Source organism: Maylandia zebra, linkage group LG4 (genome assembly GCF_041146795.1).
Source record: "Maylandia zebra isolate NMK-2024a linkage group LG4, Mzebra_GT3a, whole genome shotgun sequence".
Taxonomy (NCBI): Eukaryota; Metazoa; Chordata; class Actinopteri; order Cichliformes; family Cichlidae; genus Maylandia; species Maylandia zebra.
In genome coordinates this window covers 18,125,968-18,146,354 of record NC_135170.1, presented here as the reverse complement: position 1 = coordinate 18,146,354, position 20,387 = coordinate 18,125,968, and the positions used below count along the sequence as shown (strand labels likewise).

General features: G+C 42.0%; 1 non-coding gene across 1 annotated transcript; it reads right to left on the bottom strand.

Annotated features, from left to right (window-relative positions):
• Positions 1-273: 273 nt before the first annotated feature.
• On the bottom strand, positions 274-12,835 carry LOC112431614 (uncharacterized). The gene is made up of 14 exons (XR_013098188.1): positions 11,159-12,835; positions 10,814-10,980; positions 10,491-10,713; positions 10,237-10,309; positions 9,901-10,145; positions 9,516-9,595; positions 8,156-8,257; positions 7,848-8,050; positions 7,633-7,732; positions 7,395-7,557; positions 6,304-6,401; positions 6,023-6,174; positions 5,685-5,811; positions 274-5,413 (listed from the first exon to the last, which is right to left on the bottom strand). It is a non-coding gene; the product is annotated as an uncharacterized LOC112431614 (transcript).
• Between the last annotated feature and the right edge of the window lie 7,552 nt (positions 12,836-20,387).

Below are 20,387 nucleotides of genomic sequence, written 5' to 3'. Positions count from 1 at the left end.
CATCCGCCCAGAAATACTGTAATATAAAAACATTAAAAACTGTAACCCTGTAGGGAAGAAAATGTAAATGGTAACGCTGCGCAGTTACCTCTGTAAACAACACAAGACACAAAAATGGCATTTAAAGGTTCACTCTTCCTCGAATATTTTGTCATCCTTCTACTCCTGTAAAAAGAAACACACATAAATTCATCCACCCTTTTATCCTATCTAGGTGGAGGTGGTTAACCTTGAGTCATGGTCTAGTCTTGTCATCTTTTACCAGTCAGTCCGTTTGTTTTTATTTCCAGTCTTTCATCCATTCATCCATTCATTCATTTCTTTCTTTCTTTGCTGATAGTGAAACCTGTCGTCGCATTTAGTTTCCACACTCAGCAAAATGACGTCATCTCAAAAAGAAAACAAGAACTTGAGTTTGGATTACCTCGCTGAATCCTTTTTTAGACAGGGACTCTCGTTTCTAATTGTCCCCACAAGTGTTTCCTCCAGAACCCATTTCAATGCGGAGAAACTCACTTACAACAATTTTCTCGCCGACGTGTAATGCTTGTAATTTCCGATGTGCAGATCTGCTTAAAGAAAAGATTCAGAAACAAAAATCAGTGCACTGTTCAAAATATAAAACAAAATAAAATGAAAAATAACAAAAACAAAATGCAGACGCCCGGGTCTTAGGACTTGTCACTGAATATTCCTCCCATCAATAAAAATACCAACCTAAACCTACACAGAGTCAAGTCAACACCACCTCAACCTTTTCATATTCATAAACCTATATGTTTTGCGTTCGTGAACCAAAATAGAACCGTTTCCATATTAAGTAATTTGAGCTCTTGAAATGTTTTAATTCTCTTAATTCTGCCAGTTTATTTCAACACTTATTCAATGACTTTTATTCAACTGCTACTTGGTCACTCAAATTTTACCTGTTCAAATTGCCTAGAGTTCAACAAAGTCTAGATCCCCGTTATCATGAAACTTGAACGGGTGTACGATGATTTACTTACAGTAATTTAGAATCATCACTCAACCTAGCTCTACTACTGGCACTGCGTGACTTTTCTCACACTGGAAACCAGAATTTAGTACAGAACTTTAATACCTCAGGCAATCGTGTTCAAGGGCTGCCCCCCCCTTTCTCTTCTTCTTTGTCCGTGTGTTCCTCCTTTTATTAAATCTCCATCACAATGATGTGGCGCTCTGAAATAAGACTCACACTGTTAATTCATCGTTTTCACTCTGCACCACTGCTCAGGCTGTTTTCTTTTCTTTTTAGTGTACAGTAAACAATTGAGTCGAGGCCTTAAGCCCCAGATATCTCGCACAGGCATCGTTTTCATAACCAAACCACTCCGGACTCTGCTCCCCAGACCACACAAATGCCCTCTGGGCTTATTATTGTAACAAATTCTGTATTTGACTTTGTTGTGTGCAGCATTGAGCCTTTGTCAGTAAAGCATTCTTCATTGCAGCAGCTGGAGCATTGTGTGTCACTTCTTAGTGAATTAAATCAACATTTTGATTTTGGTGCATGGGTATGTATCAGTTTTCACTCCCTCAACGAGTGCATAAGTGTTCATGTGTGTGTTTCTCTTCATTCTAAGTCGGCGGATGCAGAAGTGTGTGTTTGTGTGTTGGTGTATGTTTGTGTTCATCACCTTCCTGTTCTGTAGTTTAGGTAAACCAGCAGCCTGAAGCATGCCCTAGGGTCCTGCCCTCCTCTTTGGGTCTGTTTGCATCCGTTGTTGCAGCTGCCTGCATCTTCTCCTTATAACTTGACCCTTATGCTTCTGTAGCTCTTTCAGGGTTTACTCCTGCTGTTGGAGCTTTGCGTCAAGTCTGACGACCTCCTGCTCCAGCAAGCTTCCGCCTGATTACAAGTCCTGTATGTGAAACTCCAAGTCTGACTGATGAGTTCAATTAGCAGCCAGCTCCTCCGGAGCCATGCTCAATTTTCTGTTCTCATGCCTTGAGCTCTTACTGAGGACAAAAACCTCAGAGTCTTTTCCTTCCACGTCAGATTGGAGTCTGTTTATGTTGTCCTTACTTTGCTCCACGGCCTTCTGCAGCTCTGCTGTTCGGCTCTTCTCAGAGGTCAGCATTCTTTTGCTCACCCTCCCTTTTCCTCCGGGCTTAATGCGCGTCTCGTCACGGCTCTGTCAGCTGACGCAGTCTGGGAATTTCCCCCGTGTAGTGTAACGGGCTTTAGGTTTAGTGCTCTCCGTCTCTGCTGCATGAGATCGCTTTTTTGCAGCACTGTTGACATCCTCAAGTTGTTGTTGTGAGTCCAGCTGCTGTGGCCTTCAGGGGTCAAAGGGTCAAAGATAGTCGCGGAGAGGGCAACGATGGTAGAGGGGAGGGTAGGAGTCCAGGTCAGCTTCGGCTTTCAGAAAAAACAAAAACAAAACAAAACAGGCGAACAGGAAAATGATGTTGTGTTGACTGTGCTGTGTTGGCTGTGTTATCCAGAGAGGGGAGAAACAACGAGGTCTCCTTTCCCCCCTTTTTTTTTTTTTGGTTTTTCTCACCACATAATCAACTCATAACCCCTCAAGTTGACAGGACAACACAGGTACGTGTTAAAATTCTTAAGATCCTGTTTAGAAACCTAAAAAGGAATTTTCTACCATTCAGTAGTCATTTGTCTTAAACAATCAACAAAACATGTCCCAATTCGACCCTTTTAACCACTAAATTTGTCGTGTCCTCACTTAATCATCAGACCAGTGCCTTTGTCTTTTGACGTTAAGTTGTTGTCTTGCAACCCAGAGAGTTTATTTGTCAGTAATGTATAAACTATATCATTTAAAAAACAGGTGTATGTTAAGTGTCGCTACTTTAATCTTGCATGTACGTGCACATGTATGTAAGCTGTTTCTTCATTGCATGTATGGGTGCGTCTGTATATAGAATAAAATAGAATAGAATTCAACTTTATTGTCATTGCACATGCACAGGTACAGGGCAACGAAATGCAGTGTATGGGTTAATTTAACTTCTTCTCAAATGAGGCATTTCTCTAACACGCACATGTGTCTGTTTTTCACACTTCTCATACCTTTCTCTGGTTGTGTGTGGTTTTATTTGTTTCAGTCATTTACCAGGAACATCTTTTCCTTTTCTCCATGTCTTCCGCCAGAGGTTAACACTGGTGAGATTCAGGGACACAGCACCCAGAGCAGTTCAGCGAGAAAAACCTGCCTAAAACTTCATTCTCTCTTTTTTTTTTTTTTTTTTTTTTCCGGGAGGGGTAGGGACAACTCTGGTGTCCAGCCGTGAATTTTTAGCCAAAGCTTGGCCTGTCTTCTGCTGCCGTACTCAGGTTTCCAGGTTAAGAAAAAACACCTGTATGAAGACACTAAACATACATTTAGTATTTGTATAAACATAACTGCCTAAATTATTGAACTGAACCAAGGATCAGTTGAAGACCTTATAAATCCTGCTTCATTTCCCGTATTTATCACTCACTCCTAGTCTTGAGGAGGGTAGATTTAACTCTTTACTAACTTTAAACCCCACAAGTAAAAATTTCATATGTTCTTGACTGCAAACACAAAAACTGCTTGATGTTATTACTAATCATTTTCCTCCACAACACTCCAAATCATGTTCTCTCTTGTGTCCAGCAGGGGAATAAGGTGACCTCTACTCTCACTGCTTCCCCAGTCAGAGACAATATCTCACTCACACTTCCACACTTTATTGTTTTCCCTTTTTCTTGACTATTATTATTTCACAGAAAATCAACTGACTTACTTCTCCTTCCTCTTCTGTCATGCAGAAAGTCACACACACACAGCACTCGGCCCCCACCTTGTCTTTCTCTCACAGACACACCTACACACACACACACTCTAATCGTCCTTTCACAACAAAACTTCACAAACGTCCACTGCAACAGTTTTAAGCACGCAAAGCCAGCGAAAATTCACTCTCACATTCACTTCCCTAACAACTACAAAGTTTTCACATACAAAAATAATCCAGACAATCTACCATGCATCGTTTTCCCTCCTTATACGAGAGACTCAACCAACTTTTAAAAGCTTTATTTACACAACATCAAATAAAGCACAGATCTCTGCCTTTTCCAGGTAGAGAAGGAAATACGACCCAACTAAAAATCTCCCAGCAATCACACAAAGTTCTCAAATTTTGTCAAGATATTTATCCCAGAAATGTCATGATTCGAGTTTTGAGGAGAAGACAAACGACTGCATGGTCTCAGTAGATGTCAGAATAGTGATTTTATTACACACTTCTAAGACAGAAGCATGGGAAGACAAGCGTACAGCCACAGATCTCTCAAGAGTGGATTGTTCCCCATCCTTATATAACCCATCACACAGTTAGACCTTACTGGAAATGATAACAGTCTCCCCATAGTCCAAAGTTCTCTTTATACAAACATCAGATGATACTTTAGAGAAAAACAAGTGTGTGACATGGCATGTTGTGCAGTTCTGTGAGCCTGTGTGTCCAACTAGAGAATGTCCTGACATGACCTCCCTGTGTAAATAAGGGTAAACGTGCGTGTTTACATAACTCTCTATGTGCATGTTCTGATGTAGGCCTGCAAATGAATTAGAACAAGGTCCTGCTGGACCCTCCAGTTATGGACGGTGAATACAATGCTGTGGATACCATTTGAGACTTGATTACAATGATGATAACCTGCATACATTAATCTTTACTCAGATTACCATAGATATAAAACAAAGATTATACTGTCCTCAGATTCCACAATGATAAATGATTAATGATTGATACTTCTAATTATAACTGTGATCATAAGAATACAAAATAAAATATCTCCTGGTCACAGCAGTCTTCTGAATGGGCTCCTCCGTTTTGTGAACATAGTTTTTAACATTATAAGAACAAAAAGTAAGTGAAACAACATGGAAAAATAATCTAACTGTAAATCTTTTTTCCTTTTTTACTCTGTTCCAAGAACTGAAATAGGTTTAAAGGGTTACACAAATAGTAGAAATACAGTGCAATACTGCATAACATGTGATGGCATGCTATTTGAGTGTCAACTACACACGGCTGAAATCTCTCCCCATTGTGACAGCTGTTGTCATAACTTCTGTGAACTCGGTGTATGAGTTCATGTGTGCCACAGGAAAGATGATTGTGTTTGTGCAGGCACTTACAAGTGGGTAACATATGTAGTGTCCAGGCATCGTATCTTTGCATTGATGCTCAAATCTTACATGTATTTTAAAACTTGCCCTTTCTGAAGGAAGGCATGGTTTGTGTCTTTGTCCAGTTAACCACTGCATAATCGCTGGGACAGACATTCTCGGTGGTTGGTGTTTGGAAATCCAGTATTCTTCCTGGTCCTGTTCCTGGTCCTGTAGGACTTGTATCCCATACTCACAGCTCTTTTTGTCTTTATCCTGATCTGAAGAAGCAGATTTGACTTACTTTAAATCTTTAACTGTCATGCCACAAAATTAATTAATATGCAAAACCAATTTTGTCATTTAGACATGTGGTAGATTGTATAAAACATCAAAACATATAAACAAATCTTTACAGAGATTTCAGTTCCGTGATGACAATTTTGCAGAGTACAGTACGTTTGAAAGAAATGTTACAACACTATATTTGTAACAGCTGTTGTGTTAATGTTGGTTTGATGATAATACCAGTAACTGGCCGACGGCACAAACCTGAGGTTTCAAGGTTCTCCAGGAAGTCTTGGAAGAAGTTGATGATGGCATTTTCTTTGGCATGCCTTGGACTTCCCCTCTCACTCAGCTCAGGCTCAAGGATGCTCATTATGTAATCAGCATCCGGCTAAAGAGATTTTGGGGGGGTGGGGGGGTGTCACGTGTTGTGATTTCAAATAAACAATAACAAATATATATATTCATCAATAGTCATTAATCTGAGAAACCTAAATAAAGGCTGAAACAAAAAAGTCCTCACAGGGCTATTACTGCATCACATGTATTTTTAGAATCTGTTGTAAAAACAAAACAACTGAAATAAATAAAGACATATTTACCGCTGTATCATCATTCTCATCGCTGGGAACAAACAGGTTTGAACAGACTTTCATACCTTCCAATCACCTCCAGAAGGTTGTAGATCTTCATGCCATTTCTGATTTGCTGTAGCATTGGAGTCAGACGCACCGTAGCATGCACAACAATTGATCTATTTAGAAAAGCAAACACAGTCATTAGTGAAACTGATGGGGTATGGTGGTCTAAACCAGGGTTTTAACTTACAAAATATTACTTTCAGATGTTTCTGGTTGGTATATTGTCTATTAAAATATACTACCTTATTATACTGTCCCGTCTGTCCAACTTCACAAGTCCTGTGTAACCACAGCTCACAATGTCTTCAGTGAGGTCTGTCAGGTTGTCTGCCACTTCCACCTGAAAACATACAAAAACAAAACAATAAATGATTTCAAGTTTTAGAAATTATGCAACTATACACACAGTATTGTGAAGGTTACTTTTAAAATGTATTCCACTACAGATTACAGGCCCCAAACTGTATTTTTTAACATATTCCGTTACGTTACTAAATGAGAGTAACGTATTCTGAATACTTTGGATTACTTAATATATTATCATGCTATTTACAACTACATAAATGTGATTTATTACTCTTATTGAAGGTCCGCGGCTCCGAACCATAGTAAAGGGACCTCTGGCTAATATGTCAGGTTCGTGTCGGGCTCGAAGCCAAAAACTAGCTTTACTTTGTTGTCTGGGTCACATTTGCTAGTGAGAGACAGAGAGAGGCATTGAAAGGCTGCTGCAAAGGAACTTAATGTTTCGTAGGAAAACACGAACCCGGTGTACAGTCGAGTCTTAATAGCTTACTTACAACTGGGCTCGTCAGGCACTCTTCTTGGCTGCAGTGGTTATTATTATATTTACATGCTTTCATCTCCCGTTTCTGCTTGATGACAATTCGTACTTTTCCACTCTCCTTTTTTCTCCCTCCTCGCTCACAGACACATAACGAGTATGGCAGTTCATTCTCCCTGCAGCACGGACTAGACTGTCCATGAGGCTACATTCTTTAGGGCTATGACTGTAACACTGCCTATTAGCTTAGCACAACAACAACAACCAAAAGGCTCTCTCTCATCCAGGAAACACACAGTCGCAGAGAGAGCACGCGTCACCCTGTAACCATAGCAACCGTAACGCTGCCGCTGTGTAATTCATATATTTCAACAAAGTAACTGTATTCTAAATACCACCTTTTTAAACGGTAACTGTAACGGAATACAGTTACTCATATTTTGTATTTTAAATACGTAACGCCGGTACATGTCTTACGTTACTCCCCAACACTGTATACACACACAAACAATCAGCACTTTTCCACTAGTCTGTACAAACACAGCTCACCTTTTCGATTAGAGACCTATATTCTGTGTCATCCACATCATCTTTGGTCAGCTGAAGAACATCGAAGTTTCCTGTTGCAAGAAACTGATAACACCAGCTTCTCAGGAAGCATGGTGGTGGACCTCCCTGTGCAAGGCTCACTGAAAACACTTCTCCTGCAGTTCTGCAAGATACAAAGAAATATTTAACATGCTTCATATGCTACATAATCCTGGGAAATGTATAAAAACAGACAAACCTGTAGAAACTACTTTCTAAATCACTGATAGAGTAGACAGGACTCTTTCCCTTCTTGCCACTGCCTTCAAACAGTCGAGTCTCAATACCATGCATCATTTCTACATAGAGATACAGAAAGACAAAATAATTTAAAGGGTTAACCTTATACTTTATCTTAATTTGATTTGGCCATATTCAATATCTGAACTGTAAGTACAATGTACATAGCTATACCAGTCAAAACTTCTTTGCTTAATGCACCAGTATCAATTCCTGCTTCGATAAAAGTCACGTGGAGTTTGTTCACAGGGGAAGCCTTCTTCTGTCGTTGCCACTGAATGAAGCCTCTTTGAACAAGATCATTGCGAGTGATGCAAATCCTAAAGTTTTTGCTGGTATCCACCTGACTTAAAAGCCACTGTAGCACATCTGCTTCACTGAGAAAAAAAATAAAATAAAATGATTTTTGTTTCTTAAAATGAAAGCAAATGTATTATAAACAAAACCAGATAATCTGAAAGGGCAAATAATATAAATCATACCTGACTAAATCAGTCAAAGGATCTGTTCCGTTGCTTGGCACACTGCACTCAGAGTCAGTACTGACATAAACGTCTGTCATGTGAGTGGAAGTGTCCTCAGGTCTAAAAATTATGAACAATAGCAAAAATATATGTGATGTAACTTATGATGTCTTTTAACTGATTTTACTGCCATTTAAATTGGGTCCTGAGCTTAATAGGTACGGTGATTACATTGTGTGTTTCAAATGTACTCAGTGTTGGGGAGTAACGGAATACATGTACCGCCGTTACGTATTTAAAATACAAAATATGAGTAACTGTATTCCGTTACAGTTACCGTTTAAAAAGGTGGTATTCAGAATACAGTTACTTTGTTGAAATAAATGGATTACACTGCGGTACTTTCCTGTTTCATTTTGTCGCGGGTCAGGACTGTTTGGGTTTTGTTTGACAGCTACGTTCTGTTGTTCCAGGCGGCAGCATTACGGTTGCCATGGTTACAGGGCGACGCTCTCTCTCTCTGGGACTGTGTGTTTCCTGGGTGAGAGAGCGCCTTTTCGTTGTTGTTGTTGTTGTGCTAAGCTAACAGGCAGAATGCTACAAGCATAGCTCTAAAGAATGTAGCATCATGGGCAGTGTAGTCCGTGTTGCAGGGAGAATGGACTGCCATACACGTTATGTGTCTGTGAGCGCGAGGAGGGAGAAAAAGGGGAGTGGAAACGTACGAGCAGTCATCGAGAAAAAACGAGAGCTGGAAGCATGTAAATATAATAATAACCACTGCAGCCAATAAGAGTGCCTGACGAGCCCAGTTGTAAATAAGCTATTAAGACTCGACTGTACGCTGTGTTCGTGTTTTCCTCCGAAAACAATAAGTTCCGTTGGAGCAGTCTTTCAATGCCTCTCTCTGTCTCGTGCAAGAAAAGTTGACCCACACAACAAAGTAAAGCTATTTTTCGGCTACGAGCCGACAGGGACCCCGCCGTATTAGTCAGAGGTCCCTTTACTACAGTTCGGAGTCGCGGACCTTCAGTAATAGTAATAAATCACACAGCAATAGTACATTCACATTGTTGTAAAAAGCATGATAATATATTAAGTAATCCAAAGTATTCAGAATACGTTACTGTCATTGAGTAACGTAACGGAATACATTACAGAATACATTTTGGGGCATGTATTCTGTATTCTGTAATGGAATACGTTTTAAAAGTAACCTTCCCAACACTGAATGTACTGTAAGCATTAAAATGTGGACCAAGTAAGTATTTACTGTAACTACATACTGAGCTCAAAACTGTAATGGCTTAAAAATTTTAAAAAGGAATCCGATGTAAACATAGGAAAATGTGTTTAATATGTATAAATTTGAATGAACCTTTCACCACACAGGCTTGCATGCTGGGCAATCTCATTCACTGGAAAGCAGCAAACACAGATTGGGCATTCTTTCATGTCCTAGAGAAAAAAAATACTGTTAAAACATAAAAGAAACAATGATTTGTAAATATGTGGATTGAACATTATCACCTGCTTCATGTCAAGAGTATCTCTCTACAAAAACTTGGTGAATTCATGACAGACAGAAGCTGGACATCAGTCTATGAAGTACAATTGTAATTACTACAATGTAATGTACATTAACAAAAACAGAATAGTCACACACACAAAAAAAGCCTTCTATAATTACGTGCACAAATATCCCAAATATTTATAGACTGTTAATAAGGCAATATTCCACAATATAACATAAATTCACCTCATCTTCCTGTTCTGTTGACTGAGACTTCATGCAGAGGCATACTTTCCTTGCACACCTGGCAAGAAGCCTTTGGCATGGTTTGAAATTCAGCTGCATCTGATGGAAGAGGAGTAAGATCAAGGTCCTGCTGCAGCGGAACAACATACAAGAGGGTCTTTCCTGCACTGGAAACGTTGCGGATCAGTCTTCCTGTGTAGCCATTTACATCAGGAGGAATTGCTACAAGTTTCCTCCTACCTTGACCACCTAAATACACAGATTTATAGAAAAAAAATTGTACCATTTTCAACTTTCACTAGCATCTAAAAAAATAATTTCAAAGAGGAAAATTATGCACCTGATGACTTGTGCAACAACCATCCTTGCACTCCATCCATTTTGGGATATTCTTCAGTGATCAGTTTATTAATCTAAAACAGTACATAAGGGGACACAATTGGTAAAACTACATAATTCAGAAATATTTTTATCAGTGCTAATATATGACCCAAACCAACTATCATTTGCATGTCTATCATTATGATTTGATATAGAACATGTTTTTTTTTTTTATGTAAATGCATTTCTCTTATATAAGTTTAACTACATTACCATTGTATGGCTCATATCATCAGTCAAGATGAGGGATCTCTTTCCCAGCCCTGCTTGGCTCAGCTGCAGCTCCTCAGTAGCAGAAGGAGTGTTGGTGCAGCCTTTATTCACTAGATATATATATACACTGAATGGCTTGCTGGATTTAGGCCTCAGCGTGCTACTTTGGAGTGAGGAAAAGCGATTTTTCCCCCTTTTTTTGGTAAAAAATCCTGGAAATGACCTATATGTGAGAAGCAGAAATAATTTTCAAAATGCAGGGATTTTTTTTTTTTTACTAATCCAAATGATTAAAAGTATAATGGTTCAATACAATTTCTAACCTTGCCATCTCCGCCTGCACTGTATCTTTTGGGGTCTCGGCTTGTCCAACTGAGAGCTCGTGAGAGTGCTCAGCATTTGGTATACATGTGGTATTAGGTTGCTGAAGACTTTGAGCTAACCTGTTGATTATATCTTGTGCTGCCGTTATAACACGGGCCTCTAACTCCTGAAAGAGACAGGGGCATCACTGAATTTAGCAAATTTTAGCTGCCAGCTAGCTTGCTACAACGAATAGGCTAATGTTGGCATTTTACCACAACTTCACCAGATTTAGCTAATAAAAACTACACCTATGTCCAGTCGAGTGAAATAGCAAAGAAAGACGACGGAAAATGATTACTTACCTGTGGTTTAGAGGGTCCACTTGAACTTGATGCAGCCATTATTGAAAGAGGCAAAAAGAGAAAAATGGCAGCTTGGTCAGCACGAGCAACGGACTCTATAATGTATGCAAATTCATGCGGGTCGGAATCCCCGCCCCCTCAAGCGCGCCTCCGGAGGCCAAAACAGTGCCAGCAGATTGAAACTGAAAAATGGTTTGAAACCGAAAAAAAATGGATTGAAACCGAAAACTGGATTGAAACCGAAAAAAAATGGATTGGGCAGCACGGTGGCACGGTGGTTAGCACTGTTGCCGCACAGCAAGAAGGTCCTGAGTTCAATTCCACCATCAGGCCGGGGTCTTTCTGTGTGGAGTTTGCATGTTCTCCCCGTGTTTGCGTGGGTTCTCTCCGGGTACTCCGGCTTCCTCCCACCGTCCAAAGACATGCAGCTTGTGGGGATAGGTTAATTGATTACCGTAATTGTCGGGCTATAAGCCGCTACTTTTTGCACAAGCTTTGAACCCTGCGGCTTTTAGTCAGGTGCGGCTTTTCTATGGATTTTCCATGATTTTTGTGATATCGTAAGACGATTTGTTTTGTTTGTTCCGCTGTTGTACGGCACTACGTTGCCTGGCGGAAGGATCGGGGTTCAAGAGTGGTATGTTAGTCACATGTCCGTCCGCCAGGCAACGTAGTGCCGTACGAAGTAGCGCGAAAAACAAACTTCAAAGTAGCGCTACGCATTCAGCGGGAGGCGTGGATGACGAGCGGCGATAAACTTGCGAAAAGCAAGTTATGCCCAACTCCACCGGTGGATTCTGACAGCGTGGAAAAGTGCGAAAACATCCACGATCACCAACGGATTTTGAAGGGCTGGACTGCTGCATGATGGAGAGGAGGACACCGCCACGGCCCTTCAGAGGGTGTTTGACTCTGACATTGACAACGAGGATTTCTTTGGTTTTGAAAGTGACAACGAAGGAGAGAAGCGGAGAGTGGATGACGCAGAGCGGATGACGAAGCCATCCTGAGCCTGTTCGTTTCCGACATTGGAGAAGAGGACTTTGGTGGTTTTAGAGCGCAGGAAGAAGAGAAAGATGGTGAATGACTGACTTTTCTTCTTGTTAAAGCCGTGTCACTGCACCTGAGCCTAAAAGGTAGTCCGAATCTATTTTCCTGGTGTGCTGTAGGTTACTGTTATGTACTACATGTGCAAATATGTACCCATAACTTGTTTTTCAAAATATTAATAAAAGGGGTGTGTCTCCAAACAGCCATCTCTTTCCTGACAATTCCCTTTGTGCATATTCTCTTACATATGATAAGTCAACATTGAAACACCTGCGGCTTTTAGTCAGGTGCGGCTAATGTATGTACAAAACAGGATTTTCCCCTGATTTTAGCTTGTGCGGCTAATATTCAGGTGCGCTTTGTAGTCCGGGAAATACGGTAATCCAAATTGTCACTAGGTGTGAATGTGCGAGTGAATGTGAGTGCGAATGGTTGTCTGTCCCTGTGTGTTGGCCCTGCGACAGACTGGCGACCTGTCCAGGGTATACCCCGCCTCTCGCCCTATGACAGCTGGGATAGGCTCCAGCGCCCCCCGCGACCCTGAAAAGGATAAGCAGAAGCGAATGGATGGATGGAAAAAATGGATTGAAACCGAAAAATGGATTGAAACCGAAAAAAAAAAAATTGTAAGCAAAAACAAAAAAATTACAGTTTCAATTAATTGTTTTTCACTATCAATTTTTTTTCGGTTACAATACAAGATTTTTCAGTACATTTATTTCAGTTACAATATTTTTTTTTGGTTTCAATCCATTTTTCGGTTTCGTTTCAAGGTGGCATCGTTCTGATTCCATATAAAAAAAAAGAAGTCAGCACTATATTCACCATTCATCTGATTAATATTGTTTCTAAGATGTTTGTTAGAGTGAATACAGCAAAGCACCACAAAAGATGCAGCAACCAGCATTAATAGCAGAGCTACGGAGAACAAGGTTGCTCTTTAAGCTGAAGAGATGTGAGCCTGTCCATGCCTGATGGTAAATATGAAGAAAGGTTTGATGCTAATTTGAATATTTTTTGCATCTAATTTTTTCAATTTAAATTATGATTGAGTAGACTGTTCATTTTCTCTTCCATAGTTGCTTTTGGACATAATCAGTGGAATAAAATGTTTTTAGCAAAACAAAGAAAACTGAATATATTATGTCACTTAAACACTGCATTTATTGCTTTTAATCTATTTAAACAGCTGGGATGCCTGGTGACGCTTTAAATGACCCCCTGATATAGGAACAACTGCCTGTGACCATTTCAACTTATCATTTCAACTTTGGTTGATAGTGAGATCACATTCATGATGGCACCACAGGAGACACCAGTGGAGAGCTTAATTGTGTGAAAAGTAAAGAAGTTCTCAATCCAGTGCAATGAAGACATTATTACAGTCACTATTACAGTAATAGTCTTAATAGATTAAGTAATATTGTCATAATACCACAGTTATGATGCAAGATAAATATAGCATAAAGGGCTGTATTCAGCCTCCCTGGGAAAGTCTATGCCAGGGTGCTGGAAAGGAGAGTTTGTCCGCTAGTCGAGCCTCGGATACAGGAGGAACAATGCGGTTTTCGTCCTGGTCGCGGAACACTGGACCAGCTCTTTATCCTCTCAAGGATACTTGAGGGTGCATGGGAGTTTGCCCAACCAGTCTACATGTGCTTTGTGGACTTGGAGAAGGCATTCGACCGTGTCCCTCGGGGTGTCCTGTGGGAGGTGCTGCAGGAGTATGGGGTGTCTGGCCCATTGCTACGGGCCATTCGATCCCTATACAACCGTTGCAAGAGCTTGGTATTGGTATTATTATCGGCATTGCCGGCAATAAGTTGGACTCGTTCCTGGTGGGTGATGGGCTCCGCCAGGGCTGCCCTTTGTCACCGGTTCTGTTCATAATTTTTATGGACAGGATTTCAAGGCGCAGCCAAGTGGCGGAGGGCTTTCACTTCGGTGGCCTCAGAATCTCATCTCTGCTTTTTGCGGATGATGTGGTTCTGTTGGCTTCATCGGGTGATGGCCTCCAGCTCGCATTGGAATGGTTCGCAGCCGAGTGTGAAGCAGCGGGAAATCTGAGGCCATGGTTCTCAGCCGGAAAAGGGTGGAGTGCACACTCCGAGTCGGGGATGAGTTCCTGCCCCAAGTGGAGGAGTTCAAGTATCTCGGGGTCTTGTTCGCGAGTGATGGGAGAAGGGAGCCAGAGATCGACAGACGGATTGGTGCTGCGGCTGAAGTGATGCGGACGCTGCACTGGTCTGTCGTGGTGAAGAGGGAGCTGAGTGTAAAAGCGAAGCTCTCAATTTACCGATCGATCTATGTCCCTACCCTCACCTATGGCCACGAGCTGTGGGTAGTGACTGAAAGAACGAGATTACGGATACAAGTGGCAGAAATGAGCTTCCTCCGAAGGGTGGCTGGCCTCTCCCTTAGAGATAGGGTGAGAAGTTCGGCCATCTGGGAGGGGCTCAGAGTAGAGCCGCTGCTCCTCCACATCGAAAGGAGCCAGTTGAGGTGGTTCGGGCATCTGACAAGGATGCCTCCTGGGCGCCTCCTGGGTGAGGTGTTCCGGGCATGTCCCACCGGGAGGAGGCCCCGGGGCAGACCCAGGACACGCTGGAGAGATTATATCTCTTGACTGGCCTGGGAACGCCTTGGTGTTCCCCCGGATAAGCTGGAGGAGGTGGCTGGGGAGAGGGAGGTCTGGGCTTCTCTAGTTAGGCTGCTGCCCCCACGACCCGGCCTCGGATAAAGCGGATGAAGATGGATGGATGGATGGATGGCTGTAGGATTTTGTACAGCTGTTTAAAAAATTTCAATCACTGTTGTTCTCGAGCACAATAATAAACAGCAGAATCTTCAGTCTTCAGACTGTTCATCTGCAGATACAGCTGCTGTCTGTTGTTGTCTTTGGAGATGGTAAAACGGCCTTGGACTGACTGAGAGTAGAATGCTCTGTTACCGCTCTCCCAGATTTGAGCAATCCACTCCAGCCCTTTTCCTGGAACCTGTCTGATCCAGCTCATTTCATAGCTGCTGAATGTGAATCCAGAGGCTGTACAGGTCAGTCTATGAGATTATCCTGGCCTTTTAACCACTGGTCCAGATTCTGCCAGAGTCTGCCCATCAAGACCTATCAATAGAAATAAACAGGCCGTCAAGAAAATACATTATTTTCAACATAAACAAACATAAGTACATGAAAAGAGTTTTTGTGAAGAGTTTTACCTGCACAGCAGACAGTCAGAATTAGTAGCACTGTGCTACAGACCATCTTGTTTAAGTTAGTCAGTCCACTATTGTCTCCAGAGTCGAAGCAGCCAATTAAGTAGGTGGAAGACATGTAAATATTTGCATATTTTGGGGACCTCAAACACAGGAGTACTCAAATACTTTACATTTCAAATTAATCTGAAATCATCCAATGTAACATTTTCATCGATTTCTCATCAAAAACACATTTACAAAATTTACAGAAAATTTAGTATTACATTATGCCTTAACATCTGAAAAACCGCTAACAGTTCTGATAATATGAAGTGCAAAACTATTTTTTAGACATGCTTAGTGTTTTTCATAAAAACCCAAACTGTACTGTGTTTTTGTGCGTACACATTTAAATTAACACACATGGGCTGAAACCACAAGCCATGAAGATTTTGAGACTTATTGTAAGTAATTTTGACAAAATGTATTTCACTGTTGAAATTGTATCTTCATTAAGTGTAGGATCAACACCTTATAAGCTTTACATTACATTCCTGTTTGTAATGGACTGAAACCTGCTTTCGGAGTTTTAAAGTGGTTATTTTATATTGATTTGGGTATTACCAGGCAACACATAAATATAAATGTACTTAGTGATAAATATACAAATATGACCAGATGTAATACATACAAAGTCAGATATGCTATGTAGTTGTAATAAAAAGAGGAAGTATTTTTTGTGTGACTGCTCTGTTACTGTCTCTCACTGTGGCTCTCCTGGCACAGTAATACACTGCTGTGTCCTCAGTCTTCAGATTGTTCATCTGTAGATAGACTTTACTGCTGGAGTCATCTCTGGAGATGGTGAATCTACCATGGACTGACTGGGAATAAAAGATAGGAGTACTAGGTATATCTATATAAGCAATCCACTCCTCTCCAGGTCTTTTGACAGCTGGTTCAGACTCTGTTATGGTCTGACCTTTAACACAACGTGAAACAAAGACAGCAAGAAACAGGAGTGTTAGCCTTCTGTAAGCCAAATTGAAAGTGTGTCGAGTTTGTTTACAGCTCTGCAGAACTCCTTTAACCTCCTAAGACCCGAACTGCTTCATGGCATGCATTTTTAATTTCTCTTTGCTATTTCGGCTGATTGGGACCTGATGAATGTAAAAACAAAGAATTACGTTTTTTTTTTGTTTTTTTTTTACCTGATTTTTGTTTCTGTGAAGAATGAGAGCCACATATCAGGACTTCACTTTAAATTTCGATAGGGAGCCAACATACACACACCCACAACGGACAACTGTACCCTCAAACACACAATAATAACATGGACTGAATCACCACTCACAACCACTAGCACTTTATATAGCCTCTGTAGAAATTATCTACACCCTCACTTATCTTAACTGCACTACTGTATAGCTCTGTGTAAATAATCATTCTGTACATTCGATAATCTTTAATCCTACAACTGTTTACAACTTGCATAGTTCCCATTTCTGTATAGCTGTATATCTCAGATTTCTGTAAAGTTATTTATTTCATATTCTGTATAGTTTTTCATATTTATATCCTGTTCATAGCCTGTACATAGCTTGTACTCACTACAGCCTGTACATACTTATAGTTATAGAATATTCACAACATACTTCATACCGTGTACATTATAACATACCATAATAGACCCATTTCTGTAATATACTTACATATCTATACTATTGCTAATATATATTGTAATATATCTGTCCGAAAGTCTCCTTATATTTCAATTGCATCGCTATAAGTGCAGTGTTCATTTCTGCTGATAAGTTCCACTTTGTTCTTACTGTTTGCTGCGGTGATGACGTCACATGCTTTTACGACGCTCCTGCCGTATCACGAGTCCGAGGAGCACTAGCCATGTTTTTCTCCATGAGTGTGGGGGAATAGCGATCTCCAGCCGTGTGCGTTCCTGTGCAAATGTGAGTCAAAATCCCTCCAGTTCTACGAGTCTATTTCCACTTATAGCACGGGTTGTACTTTGACGTTAATTACAGGGGGTTTATGCTAGGAGATTTATCGAGATTGGTAGAGGCATGTGACTTACCACCGTAGCATTTGTTGCGGGTTGGATCTGTGTACTACGGTTGAGTTATTTAGCCACTAGAGGGCACTGAAGACCATGTAATTGCCGACCTTTCCTAATCTGGGGGCATTAGGTCTTTTCTGTTGTCTGAGATATGTAGATATTCTTGTTTCCTGCCTGTTTAAATGGGATTGTGGGACTTTTATGTCAGAGCATTCAGCTGATTATTTGTGTTACAGTTCATTATATTGGCATGATGTTGGGAACTGATTATTGTTATATTTACATGTGAACATTGTTTCTCCTTGTTTCTTGTTATTCAGAACCACACGTCTGTCCATCCCTCCCACATTCGTTAAGTATGCCTACTGCTGTACTGTTGAGCTGCTATTAACTTCCATTAAAGTATATCTGGACATCACTCTCTGTGCCCTACTCTCTGACCGGAGTTTAAGTCCTGAGGGAGCTATCATCCCAGCATCCCAGAGATAACTCTCTAACAGGTGGTCCTTCGAGCCGGAGAGATAGCTACTCTGAGGACGACATGGAGTTTAAGCACCAGGATATCCCTGACATATCCGTGCGATGGAAAACTCAGCGAGAGAGACATCTCCCGGCTTACTTTGATGATTATGAAGTTGAATATCAACCCAGATCAGGTACATCTACTGATAAACCAACAGCAGGTGCAGAGGCAGGGATGGCTATAGATCAGCGCTCTGCCAGGCAGCGCTCGACCTCTTCACGATCACATGCCTCAGGTTCTCAATGCAGTAAACCTAGATCCCAGGCTAGTGGTCACTCACCTTCGGGAGGCTCTATCATCGCAGGGCTAACTGATTTGCAGACAGCGATGTTGGAAGAGAAGATGAAGGGCATGGAGCTAGCAGAATTGCAGCGGCAGATGATGGAAGAGAGTCTAGCTGAGGAACAGTGTTTAATCTTGGATGCTCAGGCCCGGGAAGCCCTCAGTAAGAAGGAAGAACTATACATGCAGCAAGAAAGGCAAAGACGTCAATTAGACGAAGAGGCACGTACTGCTCACAACACCAGAGAATCTATTAGCAGACGTCTATCAATGCAGCGTCGACTCAAAGAGAAAGAGATGGAGCTGAAGAAAGCTTCCCTCATTGCTGCTTTTCTTCGGGATCAAGAAGATGGGCTGCCAGCAGCTAGACCTTTAAATAACTGTGAGTATGACTCGGGCCTTCAGGCTTGCAGCAGTGGGGTAAACTCCCAAGTGAATCTGTCAGAGCAGCCAGCACATAACGGACAGCAACGTAATATGACCAGCTATGCGAATGCCTTCCCACCTTCGATCTTGCCAGTGGATGCATCAGTACCAGATTCGCAGCCCTTACATCCCACCAGCTCCTCGGCTGACCTGGAGCCAGTGTCTGAACCTCTCCATGAGTGTCCAACGCAACATATCAGCCCTGCTATGGACACTCCCTCAGCTGGTCATCAGTATGGTCAGCAGCCAGGTGGAAATCACCCCCCTATTACCTACTCGACTCAGACTCTCCGACCTGCAGCAGAGGACAGCTCTAATATCCCTAACCGACAATCACAGCCTCCTGGAAAGGTGAAACATCAGGGATGGCTTCCTCCAGTGCCATACGCAACACCCAGTCAGTTTCTACCGCTTCCTGATTTACCGTCCCGCCTGCGGGATAAAGTTGGACCAGCTGGCTGTGGGCCCACGGCGCCGTCTTTACAGTCCGAGATTCCGTTGCCACCTACTGACAGCAATGGCAACAACTTGATGGAACTGCTAATCGCCAGCTCGTATGGGATCCCCAAGCCAGCACTACCTTCTTTCGCCAGTGGTAAGGAAAGTGATTTTGCGCTTCTTAAGATGGCTCTGGACAGTCTGCTTGGCAGCCATACTCATCTCACAGAGCAGTTCAAATATCGAATCCTTCTGGAGCAGTTAAAACTACCAAGTGCTCACAAACTAGCACAAGCATATATGCATGATCCCCTGCCATATACTACAGCACTCCAGGCTCTCCAAGACAAATATGGTCAACCTCGTCAGCTCGTACAGAGTGAGCTTGGATCTATCCTGAACTCTCCCCAAATCCGGGTGGGGGACCCAGAAGCCTTCGACAATTTTGCTCTGGATGTGCAAGCTTTAGTAGGTATGCTTCAATCACTGGAAGGTGAAAACGGCTACGAACTGCGATGCGGCTCGCATGTCGATAAGTTACTGAGTAAGCTCCCAGCAAGCTACAGAGATGGGTTTGTTGAGTACAGCCTCAGTCGTGGGATACTGAGAACTGGAACTGACAAGACATATACCCTGCCAGATTTTTCGGCCTGGCTCCAAGTGAAGTCGCAGGCCAAGCGCATATCTAGTAGGGCAGCCGACATGTTTCAGGACCAGACCAAACAAGGTCAGAAAGGCAGGAAAAGCCAAAGATATCCTTCCACTGTGTATTACAACACAGACAACAGGAAGGGGGATGGAGCTCATCTGGAACCAGGTCATCGGACACCTCCCATTAAAGGGAAGATTAAGCCAAAACCTTACTGTCCATACTGTGACACCCGTGAGCACTACCTTAATCTCTGCCCCAAATTTAAGACCCTGTCCACCACCCAAATTGCAGAGTGGATCAAAGATAAAGGTTGTTGGCGTTGTGGACGGAATCACGCACCTGATGTGTGCAGCCTGAAGGCACCCTGTAAAGTGTGCAAACAGCAACATCTTACAGTGCTGCATGAGGTTTGCCAACAGGAGCCCAGGAAAGTCCTGATGGTTGGCACTGCCCCAGATACGTCCACCATCTACATTGATCACCCAAACCATCCTCATAAGGTCCTGCTAAAGGTTGTGAAGGTGTGTCTGTACAATGCTGAGTATTCATTGGAGACCTTTGCTGTACTAGATGACGGTTCGGAACGATC